The following is a 12,891-nucleotide window of genomic DNA, read 5'->3' on the forward strand; positions in this document are numbered from 1 at the left end:
TAGTTAGGGAGTGCCACCAAGCATTATAGAGGGATCAGCTTCAAAGTTCAGCTTTAAAAATGTACTGTATTAAAATAAGAAATATCAGTTATGTAAGGAAACATGTTTGCATGTAGCATTCAATCCTGTAACTTGAGCAGGTCTCAGTGCTGTATCAGAGTGACTTTTTATCATGCCCAGAATCAACTACATCTTTAAGAAACTGAGAAAAAAAAGAGCTCTAAGAAAACCAAAGGGACATCATGATTCGAATATGTTTTAGAGGATCCAAGAGGCAAAGACCCAACTTCCACAAATGCTCGATGCAGCTGGTCTCAAGGCAGATATATATTATTTAACAGCAACTAGGAGACACCTACTTGCAAAAGACATACCCACCAGGAGCAGTATGCAGACAACACTGGCAGTGATTAGAAAGTCCACCCTGCCTATGGGGTGAGTAAATGTGCTGCTGGGAGAAAGAGCAGAGCAGCAAGGAAAGCTCTTTCCTATCTCAGAAGATGCTGCCATTGCAGGTGGGGAAAAAACCCTAGAAGCAGGCAGGGAAGGGAAGAAGCAGGTTTTGAACTTGAAAGAAAGGTTAGCAGATTGAAGTAGAGCTCTTCTCCATGCCAATGGCTTGAACAATAATCTAAGTTTGATAATAGGTTTGATATCTGTACTACAGTGGAGTAGTTGTTGTGGTAGAGAACTGAATGATAACACGTCTGGACAAGACACCTCCAAAATACCAACAAACATGCTGTTTCTTTTTTCTCTCCTGTATAATGAATGCATTTTACAAGATGATTGTCTTTTAATGCTCTTTGATTTCTCCAAGCATACATGAGAAGAGGAGCAGGGAGAAACTGTCTCATGTTCCCTTGTGTATTTAAGCACAGTTTCAAAGTAAAGTCAGGAAAGTTTCATGGCGAAGAAATTGCCCAGAAAAATACATTTAAATAATGGCTCCACTTAAGATAACAAGGATGCTAGGGCAACAGGAGATGCAGGAATTTATTCCAGGTAATTCAGTGCAGCAGCCAGAGGGGTCTAGGGTGCAGTCCTGCAAATCTAAATGGTCTGAAATCACTCCCCAAAACAGACTATTTAGTATTTGTTTAGGATGCCTGTGCAGTAAGTGACAGCGTTATGTCTTTGCACAGTTGTGCATGCAAACCCAACAAAGACAAGGTGAGTAAACAGAACTGTCTGACCCACAGACAGGAGCATTTCTGCAACACAAACTACTGAGTTACAAGCCTTAAAATAAAATATACTCATTGTATTTTTAAATTACTCTGTAAGACTACTAAATGCTGTGTTTGTGATAATGAAAAATGAAGAAAGAGGAGCAACATTTGAAAAGAGTAGCTTGAATTCAGATTTTCCTTTCTAAATGTCTGCCAAAAGTCCCAACTGAAATTAAGACAATCTTTCATTAAACTTACTTTAATAAATCTAAAAATATAATGTTAAAGCAGTACCTTTAGGCCAAACTTTTCTAGAAAGTCCAGCTATTTAATAGGATGATGTGACCCAAAATACTGGTCTTTGAAGGGATAAAAATCAGCTTTTGACAACTATAGCTGCTTCTGCAGCTGCAGGGAGAACATTTTCTTCATGTCAATTTATATTTAATTTCCTTCAGCTCAATAGCTGATTCATTCAAGTTCAGACACTGACGAGGAGCTGAGACACAGGAATGTTTATTTTCTCTCTCCAATGATGAGAGCACACCAGCTTTAACGCATGATCCGCTACTTCTAAATCCTTGAGGGACAAATGGTGACAAAACCATCAGATTGATTAACTTGGGGCATTTTTCCTTTGTCAATAATTTATCAGGTTTTAAAATACAAGATATTTACCTTTATTTTGTGATACATCTAGCAAATATCACACAGCTTGAGCTAGCAAATAAAATGCCTTCATAAAGCTAGTGGTTTGTGATTTTGCTTCAATTACAATTTTCATCCCAAAGCACTTTGTCACAAATCACAAATGAAAAAAATCATCAGAGTGATTGGAAAGATCAAGCAGCATATCCTAAAATGATGCAGGGCAAACAGAGACAGGTAAAAGTCCCGATATCACTGGGGAGACAACAGAGGTTGTGCAGCTTTCACAGGTCCCAGTGATTTAAGTTACACCCCCTTGCTCAATCCCTTTTGGTTGAGCTGGAGTTTAAGACTTTTAGAGAGAAGTATGAGATGATTTATTAAACGGGATCTACTGCCTCCTAGTATTTTCTCTACAGACCTAGACAGCTTCTTAATGTGTATTAGGTTACATTATTATGCGTATATGCAATGCATTACCTGCCTGTTCCCCACAAACAAGTACCAAATGTCCTGTCCTGCTGGTGACCAGCAAGACTGAACCTCTCCCAAGCGATGTAACTCTGTGCTACAAATGCAGAACAAGTTTTAAAACATACTATTTAAATCAAAACTAAGATGCCTGACAATTTTAACCACTTTTGATTCAATTAATTCTCATAAATAAGGGGGTGGGGGGGAAGGAGAAAGACAGGTCAAACATTGCCAGAAAGGTGAAAAGTCTATCCTACCAGTATGCACATAGGAGAAATACCTTCAGACTGCAACCAACTGGGAAAATTGATGCATCACGACTCTTGTCTTCTGTGTCATCCCATATGTCAGAGCCTAGACAGTCGCATATGTCAGCTCTGTGCCAACACCTTCAGCACCCATTGCACAGAGGTGCTCAGAGATGATCCTGGTCGATCCTTCCTCCAGATACTCATCCCTGCCTGCAATCCATGCTGCAACTCAGGGGCTTGCTGCTCACCCACGTAATCTGGACAGAATAGGAAGGGAAGATAAGGGAGAGATTATTTCCAAGTGTAAGTCAAAATTAAGCAAAATTACTATTTGTCTTCACATTCTAGCAGCAAGATGCCTCTCCCCGCAACAGCAATGTGGGACCTGTGTTACAAACAAGTCATCTTGACTGGTACCCTTAAAAAGACACCATATTTAGAGTCATTTATACTCACAGACCTTTATTTGATTATCATGGTTAATCGATCAGTACCTGTTTGTATCCCTCTGGTGTACAGATGCCTGTCAGAAAGTAGACAGCATGCTAATTTTGCATTATTAAGCATGTTCACCTGTGGTTTCTAGTCATGCTCAATTTTTTTTGCAGTCACACTGAATTTTATTACCCATTTATTTTTTTCCTATCAGCCAAGACAAAGATATTGTACCATCAAGTGAGAGTCAGCTTTCCAGAGAGAATTCCGGCTTTTCATTACATTTTTGGGGTCTGCAGATAGCTAGAGAATGAAATAGTTCAGCAAAAGACAAAAGCATTCAGCCAAAGTATTTCATGAGACTTAAAATTTAGGTATTGAATGCTTATGTTGTTGTTTACAAGCCTGATCAGTCCATAGTCATCATGGCACACCATGGCTACGGACTCCTACCAGGGAAAGGAGAGCTCGTAAGGAAATCAACGGAGATGCACCTGGTGAAGCTACAGATCAGTGATGCCTGAAGCCACCGAGAACAATGTGAACACAAACCATCCACAGAAACATTCAAAAGAAAAATGTTTCTGTTGTCACCAAAAATCATGTTGTATATCCCTGCCATAAAATAGATGAAGATTTTCCCTGCGTGAACTGGAATTGTGCCCTACAGCATTCCCCGTTCCCTGCGTCCCCAGGTGCCACACCAGAGCACGGGCCACTTTCTGATCCTACAAGTGAAATCCCAGTTATAAATAGCATTAATTAAAGAATCAGAGTCATGGTATGCAACCAGGCATCACTGATTGCCCTGGTCCTGCACGGCCTGCTCAGAGCAAAAACTGCCCTGAATTACCCAGGCTTCAAATGCAACCTCTAGGAAAAGGCACATTTGAAAAACAGTAAGATGACAAGGTTTATGGAAATAGCAGCAGACATTTCTCTGTATGCACATAATTTCAAAAGGTCTGTAGTTAAAGAAAATAATAGGGAATGGCAAAACCCCCAGCCTTTTCCAGTTTTGTCTACATGCTAACTCCCAGTCTTGCAAAGGCTTAGACTCCTGGTTCACCTCTATAAACAGGGCTTTTCAAATTGCCTGCGTTCTACCCCAAATCCTGCAGCCAGTCATTCCTGCTGGCGGGTTTCCAGCAGCCCCCAAGTTGAGAGGGGTCTCGGTTTTACTACTGACTAGTCACCAGCTGAAACTTAGACCATATGAATGGGGCCCCATCTGACAGCCTTATTAACACAAATGATTTTTATTCTGCATGCCTGGGTAAGCCATGGGCACATGCCTGCAAGATCAAGGCCTTAGTCATTAATAACTTCGGCAATCGTTTCACCTAGAAGCCACACTCTGTCTACACAGAAATCTTTCCGGGAATCTGGTAAAAAGATTGATGAAAATTAAACATCTACTTAGTGAAGCTGAAGTAACCAATATATGATTAATACTTTCCAATTATATTTCAGTACAGTACATTGCTGAGTTTGTTATTACCTGCACTCTTAACACTCCATCTGCAGTGTTAAATCCATCTGTTGCTGAAAATATGACTATATCTTCAAGGGTTTCTGAATCATCATGCTGGTACCTTTTAACATAATTATAATGAAGAGCGATATTCATTATCCAGCGGAAATTAGAAACCTATAAATATGAGGGGAGGGGAGCAAGGGAAGAACGGAGGTCCAGCATTGCCCACTTTCTCAATTGATCATGTTTGCTGCTCCCACTTAAAATATTGCTCTGGGGTCTGGATTTAGCACCATCAGTCCCACTGGTTTCACTGGTGCTTCACTAACACCTACCACGGGGACCCAGTCCCTCAGCTTTATTCTGCCAGACGGAGGTGGGCAAGAGAAGTGGCTTCATGATTGACATCCCGATGAGGGTATGGAGACAGCAAAAACCTAGAGAGCGTACACCATAGCCAAAGTTTCTGGTGGGGCAGGACATCAAACCTTGGGAAGTCCTCACCTCTGTGAGGAGGAATGGCTGTGCTGAACCAGGTCTCCATACCACGTGGGTTGTCACCCAGCTGAGATGGCAAGAGAAAAGCTGCAGTCATTTCTACCTTTGAGAAGTACTTAAAGTAGAGGGTGCTGTTTCTAAACACTTGGTTAAAATGACAGAATAAATGTATCATAATTTTACACATATATCTTAGATGTAAAAAAGAAACCCTCTTTAATACAGCAACAGCTGGTTTAAATGTGCCTGCAGGTAACAGAAGGGAAAGCTTATGCTACAGCCTTCCCTGATCTCTGCCCTCCTCCACCTCCTTCCCTCTGCCCTGTTAGGATTCCTCCTCACGAAATCAGAAGGCTCCTTTTTAAAACAGGGGGGGGGGTTAAAATACGAATTATCAGACACCATTACACAGTTATGGGTAAGATACAGGCTTTACTTTCCTCCCCAAATCCCACAGCAGAGTATCTATTTTTGAAACTCTGGGTAGTAATCAGCGACAGACACTTTTAAAGGAAGAACCCAAATTCAGCAACTGGTTTTAAAAGCCTGCAAAAACAAAGCCCTTTCCACCATGGCAAGACCATGCAGATCAATTAAATCAGACAGAGGAAGTTTCTTAATTAGAAAAAACTTTCAGATTCTCACGGGAGCATGAAGCAGGGTTTTACTTTGCTGCAGCCAGAGGGACCCTGTGAGGATCCGACCACTCCACCGGCAAACCTGCCTGCTCTTTGGGGCTGGAAAAGGTCCTCTGATGCTGAGCAAGTGTGCCTGCACTTTTGGAATAGGAGGAGTCTTCCTCCCCCAGGTTCTGCCCTGTGGATTTAAAAGCTTGAAATGCATGTCAGCAGATCCAAAGGCTCTGCAAGTCTCTCATTTAGAGCTTAACAGGACTGCCTGGAGTCTAACTGGCACAAGTAACCATTTCCAGTCTTCTGATGAAAAGCTTGTACTTAAAAGGATGTGGAGTCCAACCTGCAAGACTAAAATTTGATGAAAGATCATTCAAACTACCAAGTGAGCCACAACATTTTTGACCTGCCACCGTGAATCAAAGCAGCAAGTAGAAACCCAGCTTAACGATATATTTCTTCCCATCATACTGCTGATAAAATACAGCCCACTCCGTTGAGTAAAACTGTAAGCAGATAATGTGCTGTTTAGTTCATCTCTCTTGGCCTCTAAGTCCAGTGGGAGTTAAAAGCTTTCTTAATCTGCCTGCCCCACAAAGGTTTTATGCCTCTACATCCCAGTACTGCCATCCTCTATCAGATAACGAGGATAGCCTGGGGCCCTTAGGAGACCACAGACTGTCCACAGGGCATAAGCTTGTGAAAAATGTTATCACTTTCTTCGGAGAAATTCCTGCCTCCTGGTTTGAAAGATGGACAAAAACAACAAGGAGGAAAAGGCTACCTGCTTCTGTCCAAGGCTGTTGAGTCAGAAGTGAAGCTGCTGCGACTTCTCAGCAATACAAGAGCACAAAGATGCTTTTCTCTTTGACATGAAAAGCAGGGGGTGTGGGGGGTGTTACTCCACTGTGGTGGGTTTTGAGGCTTATGGATTACTGGAAACAACCTTTCTCGTATCTAAAAGAAATCCACAGGGTTAATAGCCAGAGGCACACAGTTAAAATGTGAGTATGAGAAAGACAAGAACAAGAACAAGCAAAAAACCCACTGTAGATGAATTGCAATACTTCTACAGAAGAGAAAATGGGCTCAGAGTTTTAAAAAAAATCCTCCAAAAAAGCATAGCAATTAAAGCTACTGAGCTCACTGAAGAAGCTTCAGTATCGCTTTCCTTTTACCAAGCTTTTATTGTTGTTCTTTGGAATATAATTGGTGATCATTTTCTACTTGGAGTCTAACACAAATCTTACACGTTACTAGAGCTACTTGGAAAAAAACGAATAGGTTTAGCTTTATTTCTTCCCATAAACAATTTGCTATTGGAAGCAATGAAGTATCTTGAATGCCTCCAAGACTTCAACTGCCTATTACAATTTCCCAAATAATCCTCTCATGTGGTTGTATGTTCTTCACTACAAGTATACTCTCACTTCTTTTCTGCTTTCCTACTGTTCTGGAGAAATTGGTCTTAGGGCAGAGTTTAACCATTTAGCTGAAGAATATACCCTTAAGCATTACAGGCTTTACACAGCATACTTAAAATTCTCTCTCCTCAAATGTTCATTTAATACTGGCATGAATTTTGCTGATTCCCTTAATGTACCTGGATTTTAGTATTTGCTAAAACACTTACAAAGAATGCATGCACACATACAAACCCCAGATGGAATAAATTTGATGAATAATTTGCATTGGTGTAGAAAATGCCTGCCTGGCTACTTTCAAGGAATGCAAGCACCTTGAACAAGCTTTACGCTCTGACTTTAGCAGGGACTTGCTTACCAAACGGTACATAAAAGAACATTTTAAAACCATAGGAAGAAGTAAGGCAATAAATGTGTGGAACAAGCTGCATAGCTTATTATACAACAAAGGAATTGGCAAACCTGGATTTTTAGAGCAATGTCATGAAAAGATCTCACTACGGCAGAAAACACTTCATACAGTGAACTTTCCTGCCAGATGTGTCAAAGTGCTGGCAGGGAACAGAAACAACAGCATCATGTACAGCTCACCATTTTAATTTTCTAGTGAATGATGTGAGATGTGGGGTTTGACTGGTTTGGCACAGAAACTGCAAATCTCTTACTCTGCAGAGAGTCGGGAGTGAGCACAACTGTCGCCGTCTGCCATGGTGAACATGCAGCCAGGAGCTTATGCAGATCTTTGAAATATATAGCTTGTCCATTATCAAAAAGAAAAAACACTTACATTGTTGGAAAGCACTGGCGTCCACACAGGAAAAATTTCAGTGAAACACCAAGAAAATCGGTGATTTTGGCCCCCTTTTGCAAGGATTGTAGAGAAGTTTCAAGTATATGAACTGACAGGGAACGTAGCTCTCTGCAGTGAGGCTGCACAATGTTCAACTCCCCCTGAAAACAGTCTGAAGTGGGATTGAGAAGGTGATGCCAGACTTGTGTCCAGGCCTAAATTTCTACTTTTGTGCTCGTTTGATGGACTTTAATGTAAAAATTTAGATTCCGATAAGCATCATTTGTTCTTATGTCTCTCCCAAAATCTGTTTATCAAAGCAGAGATATTTAAAAAACGGTTATAATGATTGCAAATGATGTCAGGTGCTCTTCTTCTTTACCTGAAAGATGTCAGGTCAGGGGTAGCAGGACTTGTTTTGTTTGGTTGGTTTTTAGGTTGTAAAAATTAGCTTCCCCACACTGTAAAAATGTTTAAAAGGGAAAAATAAATGTTAGATCTTTTCCCTATCACCTTGTAAAGTGTAATTCAGCTTGGCAAAGTACTAACAGCACACGGAAGTTAATTGTCTGGAGATTGGGTGTCTGGAGAGCAGAGTTGATGCCTTGTGATGGTGCAAGTTTCTTTGACAACAAGTTGTGAAGTTCCAGGCTTCCTCTGGCTCATGTAACATGAGCCATCAGTCTTGAAGATGGCTGAAAAATGTGGAGAACCAGCATACGGTATCTGACCACTGACTGATCCCACTCTGCTGCTACCAGCTCAGCTCTCAGCTCATCAATTCATAAAAATTCTCTTTCAGTGTTGTTTTTTCCACTGTCCTGACATTTCTATTCATTTTCTATATTTAAGTGTTCCAAAGAAACAAACAAATTGATTCAGCATACCTAAAGAAAAGAAGAAAAAAAAGGTCAATTGGTCTTTTTGCTTTTGCGCTCACCTGTTTTAATACTGGTGAAAACCCAGAGCAGCTCTGTTGATTTTAATCAAGTTATTCATGTAAAACAGGAACTGGACATATGAAGCATTATGTTATTACAGATGAGTGGCTTCAGCCATCTTATTCCTGCACAGTTTCCTACTATGTGGTATTCTTCTGCATGGCTTTCAAATATTTTGAATGCTATGTCACTGTTTTTTGTCAAAAAAAAAAAAAAAAAAAAAAAAAAGGACATACTTATTTGAGCATCAAAGATTAGGAGGTTCCTGACTATCAGATAAAATGAACTCAAGTGAGTCCTGAAAAATCTCCTTTCCAAAATGATGACAGTAAACAAGGCTGTAGAAGAGATTCCTTTGCAAGCACATTGACACAGGGATATCTTCAAAATACAAGATACATCACAGATCATTTTAGGTAGTAATTTGCTATTTTTCTCTTCTTCCATTAGTCCTCTATTAATTCAAGCCCAAGGTAACCTCATTCATCACAGCACAGGGCCAATAGCTGTTAGGCATTGTTAGCTGGTGTAGACAACTTACTCCCACACTCCCAAATGTTAGTCACTCCATTACTGAGCAGTACCAGGAGACTGTCACCTCCACAGGCTGCAGCACCCTGCCTGGCCTGTCTGCAATGGATTCCTTGATAACCTCTCCGGCACTTGTTGGCTCAGTTATTCTAGAGAGCGTATAATCATCACTTGAATAAAAATCAGAAAATATCAGCATAGGTGTTTCAGTAAGAACCATCTCCCCTTTTGTAAGCTTGAAGGTGACACTGCTCACCAGGAACAGTAAGCTGTCATCTTTGGGTGGGATGGCAATGGGAAACCATTACCAGTGCCTAACACTTTGCGTTCCAGCAAATATTCTTAAAACAGCCTAATCCTTGGTTGTGTCACTATCATCATGCTGGTAATAGGTAGCTGCATCCTTGATGTTTTTGAACTGTGCACTTGAAGCTTTTGCCTCCTGTTATACAAATGCAGGAAGAAAGTTACCATGTGCTCTTTCTATCAACATAAATTACCAATAACATATTCACATTTAAGCAGATGAGACACACGTCTTCTGTTCACCGTGTAAAGGCTGGATCCACTTAAAACCAACAGGAGCCTTTTCATTCACTTCAGTGAACTTTAGATCACGTTCCAAAGAAGTGACATAATTATTTTTTCACCCTCAGATATACATTGGACTGTTATTAGCAACCAGCCTGAAGTCTGCATACTCTCACTGCAGAAATTGCAAAAGATGAAAATATTTTGGTTTTTTTTCAAAGAATTTCTGTTATTTTTTCTAGAATACATGCAAAAGAATCAAACCTTGCTTAGGAAAATTATGAGGATAAGTTTTACAAGAGAAATTGTGCCTATATTTTGTAGGCATTGCATTGCATCCCATAGTTCAGCTCACCTCTGACACAAGATACCCCGCACTGTGATCCATCCATGTTGGGGACCTTCCATCACCAAGACCTGGACAGCATTCTGGTTGTCATTTTCAGCAGTTTGTAGAGTATCCTGCATAATAGGGCACGACCGTCCTGCAAAGCCCAGCCCTACAATACACATATATATTACAATTGATGACTGATCGTAAGAATTAGCATTACTTCTCACAAAGAGGTACACAGCAAAATACAAGATGCTAAAACCTCTCTTACATCCAATTTAAGCAGTTGATTTGGGGAAGGGAGGTTTTATAATGTTTATTTGAGCCTGGAGGAACTATCCTGTTACCACACCAATAAATGTTGAGTCTAATACCACAACACTTCCCCATACCAAGGGAATTCTCATGGTGCTTGTGTCTGCAGCAGGCGAGGAAAAGCGACAGCGTTCCCCATTTAGCAGCCTGCTTGCTGCATGCCAGGTCTGCACAAGCCTTGGGTCCTTCCAGACCAATACGTTAACCAGGTGATTTGACCTTTAGAGTAGAAACATAATTCAAAACCAGAAAGAAACAAAAAAATGTGTGCAAACAGCCCCCAAACTGGTGGATTTCAAAACATATAAGTTTTTTTCATTTCTGCCTTTTTAATCATCTTATTGTGACTTGGAAAAGGTGCAAGATTAGTGTAACAGTAAAGGAGAGGAAAATTTCTTAAAAATTACAAGCCAGAAAACAGAAAAGCACTGAACTATTCCCCTTCTCTCCCCAACTGATATCTTCTCCAAGTACATTTCCACCTTAAATTTAAGCAGAGGGTATAGATTTTCATAAAAAATACACTTAAAAAGAAAATTTACTGCTGTGTGTAGTACTACCTTTGGAGTATTATTCACAGAGTAGATTTTAAGTAAAAGATTTCTTCTCAGCAAAAGTTTCCAGGGGAAGTATATGCACATGAAACATCCACTGGATTTGTGTTATTCCGACATCATAAAAATCATCATTTTGTAACAGGCTGTCTGCCCAGTCACATTCCTTCAGAGTACGTAAGCAGACTAAAGGACCTCGAGATCACAGTGCATCCTTGTGTTCTCACCCTGGATGCTAAAATTCTCTTGACTTGTGGAAATGCTGCTAGATTTTATTTTGCGAGTCAACAAATAGCACGGAGTTTCTTCGAAGAAGTAATCCAGAAAAATGCCTCCTATTTAAAGGTCCTACACACCTGGGAGGCTCCAGAATCACACTTGAATTTTTCACATCCTAAAAGGTACTTGGGTATCTAAATTCCTTTTTGGTTGGAGGAACTAAATGCAAAAATACTTTGAAGGATGGGCCTTTTAAGTGCCTGTGAGAACTGTAACTTCAGTGATAGAGCTGGGCAGAGCAGCAACACTGCTGGTACAAGTGGGAACAAGCCAGGCACACTGTCATTTACCTCCTGAAATTCCAGGCATTGCAATACTTAAAAACCTGTGAGCTATAAAGTGTTTATCTTATCTAATCCTCAGAAGCCTTCGGAGTTTATCCTTCAGCAGTCTGAAGGTTTGACTATTACTAAGCAAACAAACGAGGATACCTCATTTGCAGTGAGGTAACTCCACTAGCAGAATTAGCGCCAACAGAGAAGGATCGTGTCCAAGGTATATTTTTAAAAACACTCATCAGACTTCAAAGAGCCATAACTCCACCGTCCCAAATGTACCTGCATAGACATATTAACATGCACTCGAAAGCACCGTAAGCTCACATATTGAAGCAAGATCATATATAACCCTTCACACCCATGTTCCACCCAACCTTAGGAGCATTGATCTTCGCACTTCTTTTTGAAAAATGGACTGCAGCAGGAGAACTGCTTATGAACACATTATCAGTTGCTTGAAACTCAGCCTAGCAAAACAAGCAAAACAAACACTCCCTGAAAGATTAATGCAGCATTTGCTGACTGGCAAGCTTGCTTTGGATGTAGTACAGCAGTCCTGACTGCAGACAGCCAGGCTCCATTACTTCATAGACCTGTCTCCCAGCATGAGACACGTCGGGTGGCAGGTAGCAATTCTCAGATCATACAAATCCTGCCGAGTGAAGGATGTAATGGTCTGCGTACAATTCTCCAAATGGGTGAACTAGCCCTGTAGTGGGGGTTTAGCAACGTGTAATGTTACTTTGTCCTTTGGTGTCTCGGCATCTTCAGGATCTGGAACCATGGCTGTAAGCGTGCAAGGAAGAACTGCTAAGCTTCTAAGATGAACATAGACATAAATGCAGCTTCACGTTGTGTTTGTAATAGCTCCCTTTATCAGGACATAAGTCCAAACATTTTTTGTTCACAAATAAGAAAGCCCAGTGAATCTTTTGCTTACATACTAGCAGGAGTATGTGAATTCCCAAAGGTAAGTGTGTGCACATGTGTGTGTGTATGTATATATATAGACATCAAGCAACTCTTAGATGCATCAACAAGTTACTGGGATAATGCTATAGAATTAACAGTTAAACACAACCATTATCTTCTAAGCTTTGCCCCAGACAGTCAATAATCTTGTCCCAGTTGGTGCTGCTGGCAAAATTCCCATTCAAAAGGGCAGGATTCTCTGTCAACCTCTTGAACAACTGCTTAAGGAAGGGTGATACTTAGGTTAGCAAAGATGCACAGAGCAATCCAACCACTAATTTGCCAGATTTTGGCACTTGTTTTTTATTACTTTTGTCAGTTAAGTGTAGGAAGACATGGCATGAATGATAAGCTC

General features: G+C 40.6%; 1 long non-coding RNA gene across 1 annotated transcript; it reads right to left on the reverse strand.

Moving 5' to 3' along the window:
* Positions 1-2,499: 2,499 nt before the first annotated feature.
* On the reverse strand, positions 2,500-6,477 carry LOC142035522 (uncharacterized). Its single transcript, XR_012651905.1, has 3 exons — positions 6,372-6,477; positions 4,482-4,575; positions 2,500-2,802 (listed from the first exon to the last, which is right to left on the reverse strand). It is a non-coding gene; the product is annotated as an uncharacterized LOC142035522 (long non-coding RNA).
* Positions 6,478-12,891: the final 6,414 nt, after the last annotated feature.

This window comes from Buteo buteo, chromosome 10 (genome assembly GCF_964188355.1).
Source record: "Buteo buteo chromosome 10, bButBut1.hap1.1, whole genome shotgun sequence".
NCBI classification, from domain to species: domain Eukaryota; kingdom Metazoa; phylum Chordata; class Aves; order Accipitriformes; family Accipitridae; genus Buteo; species Buteo buteo.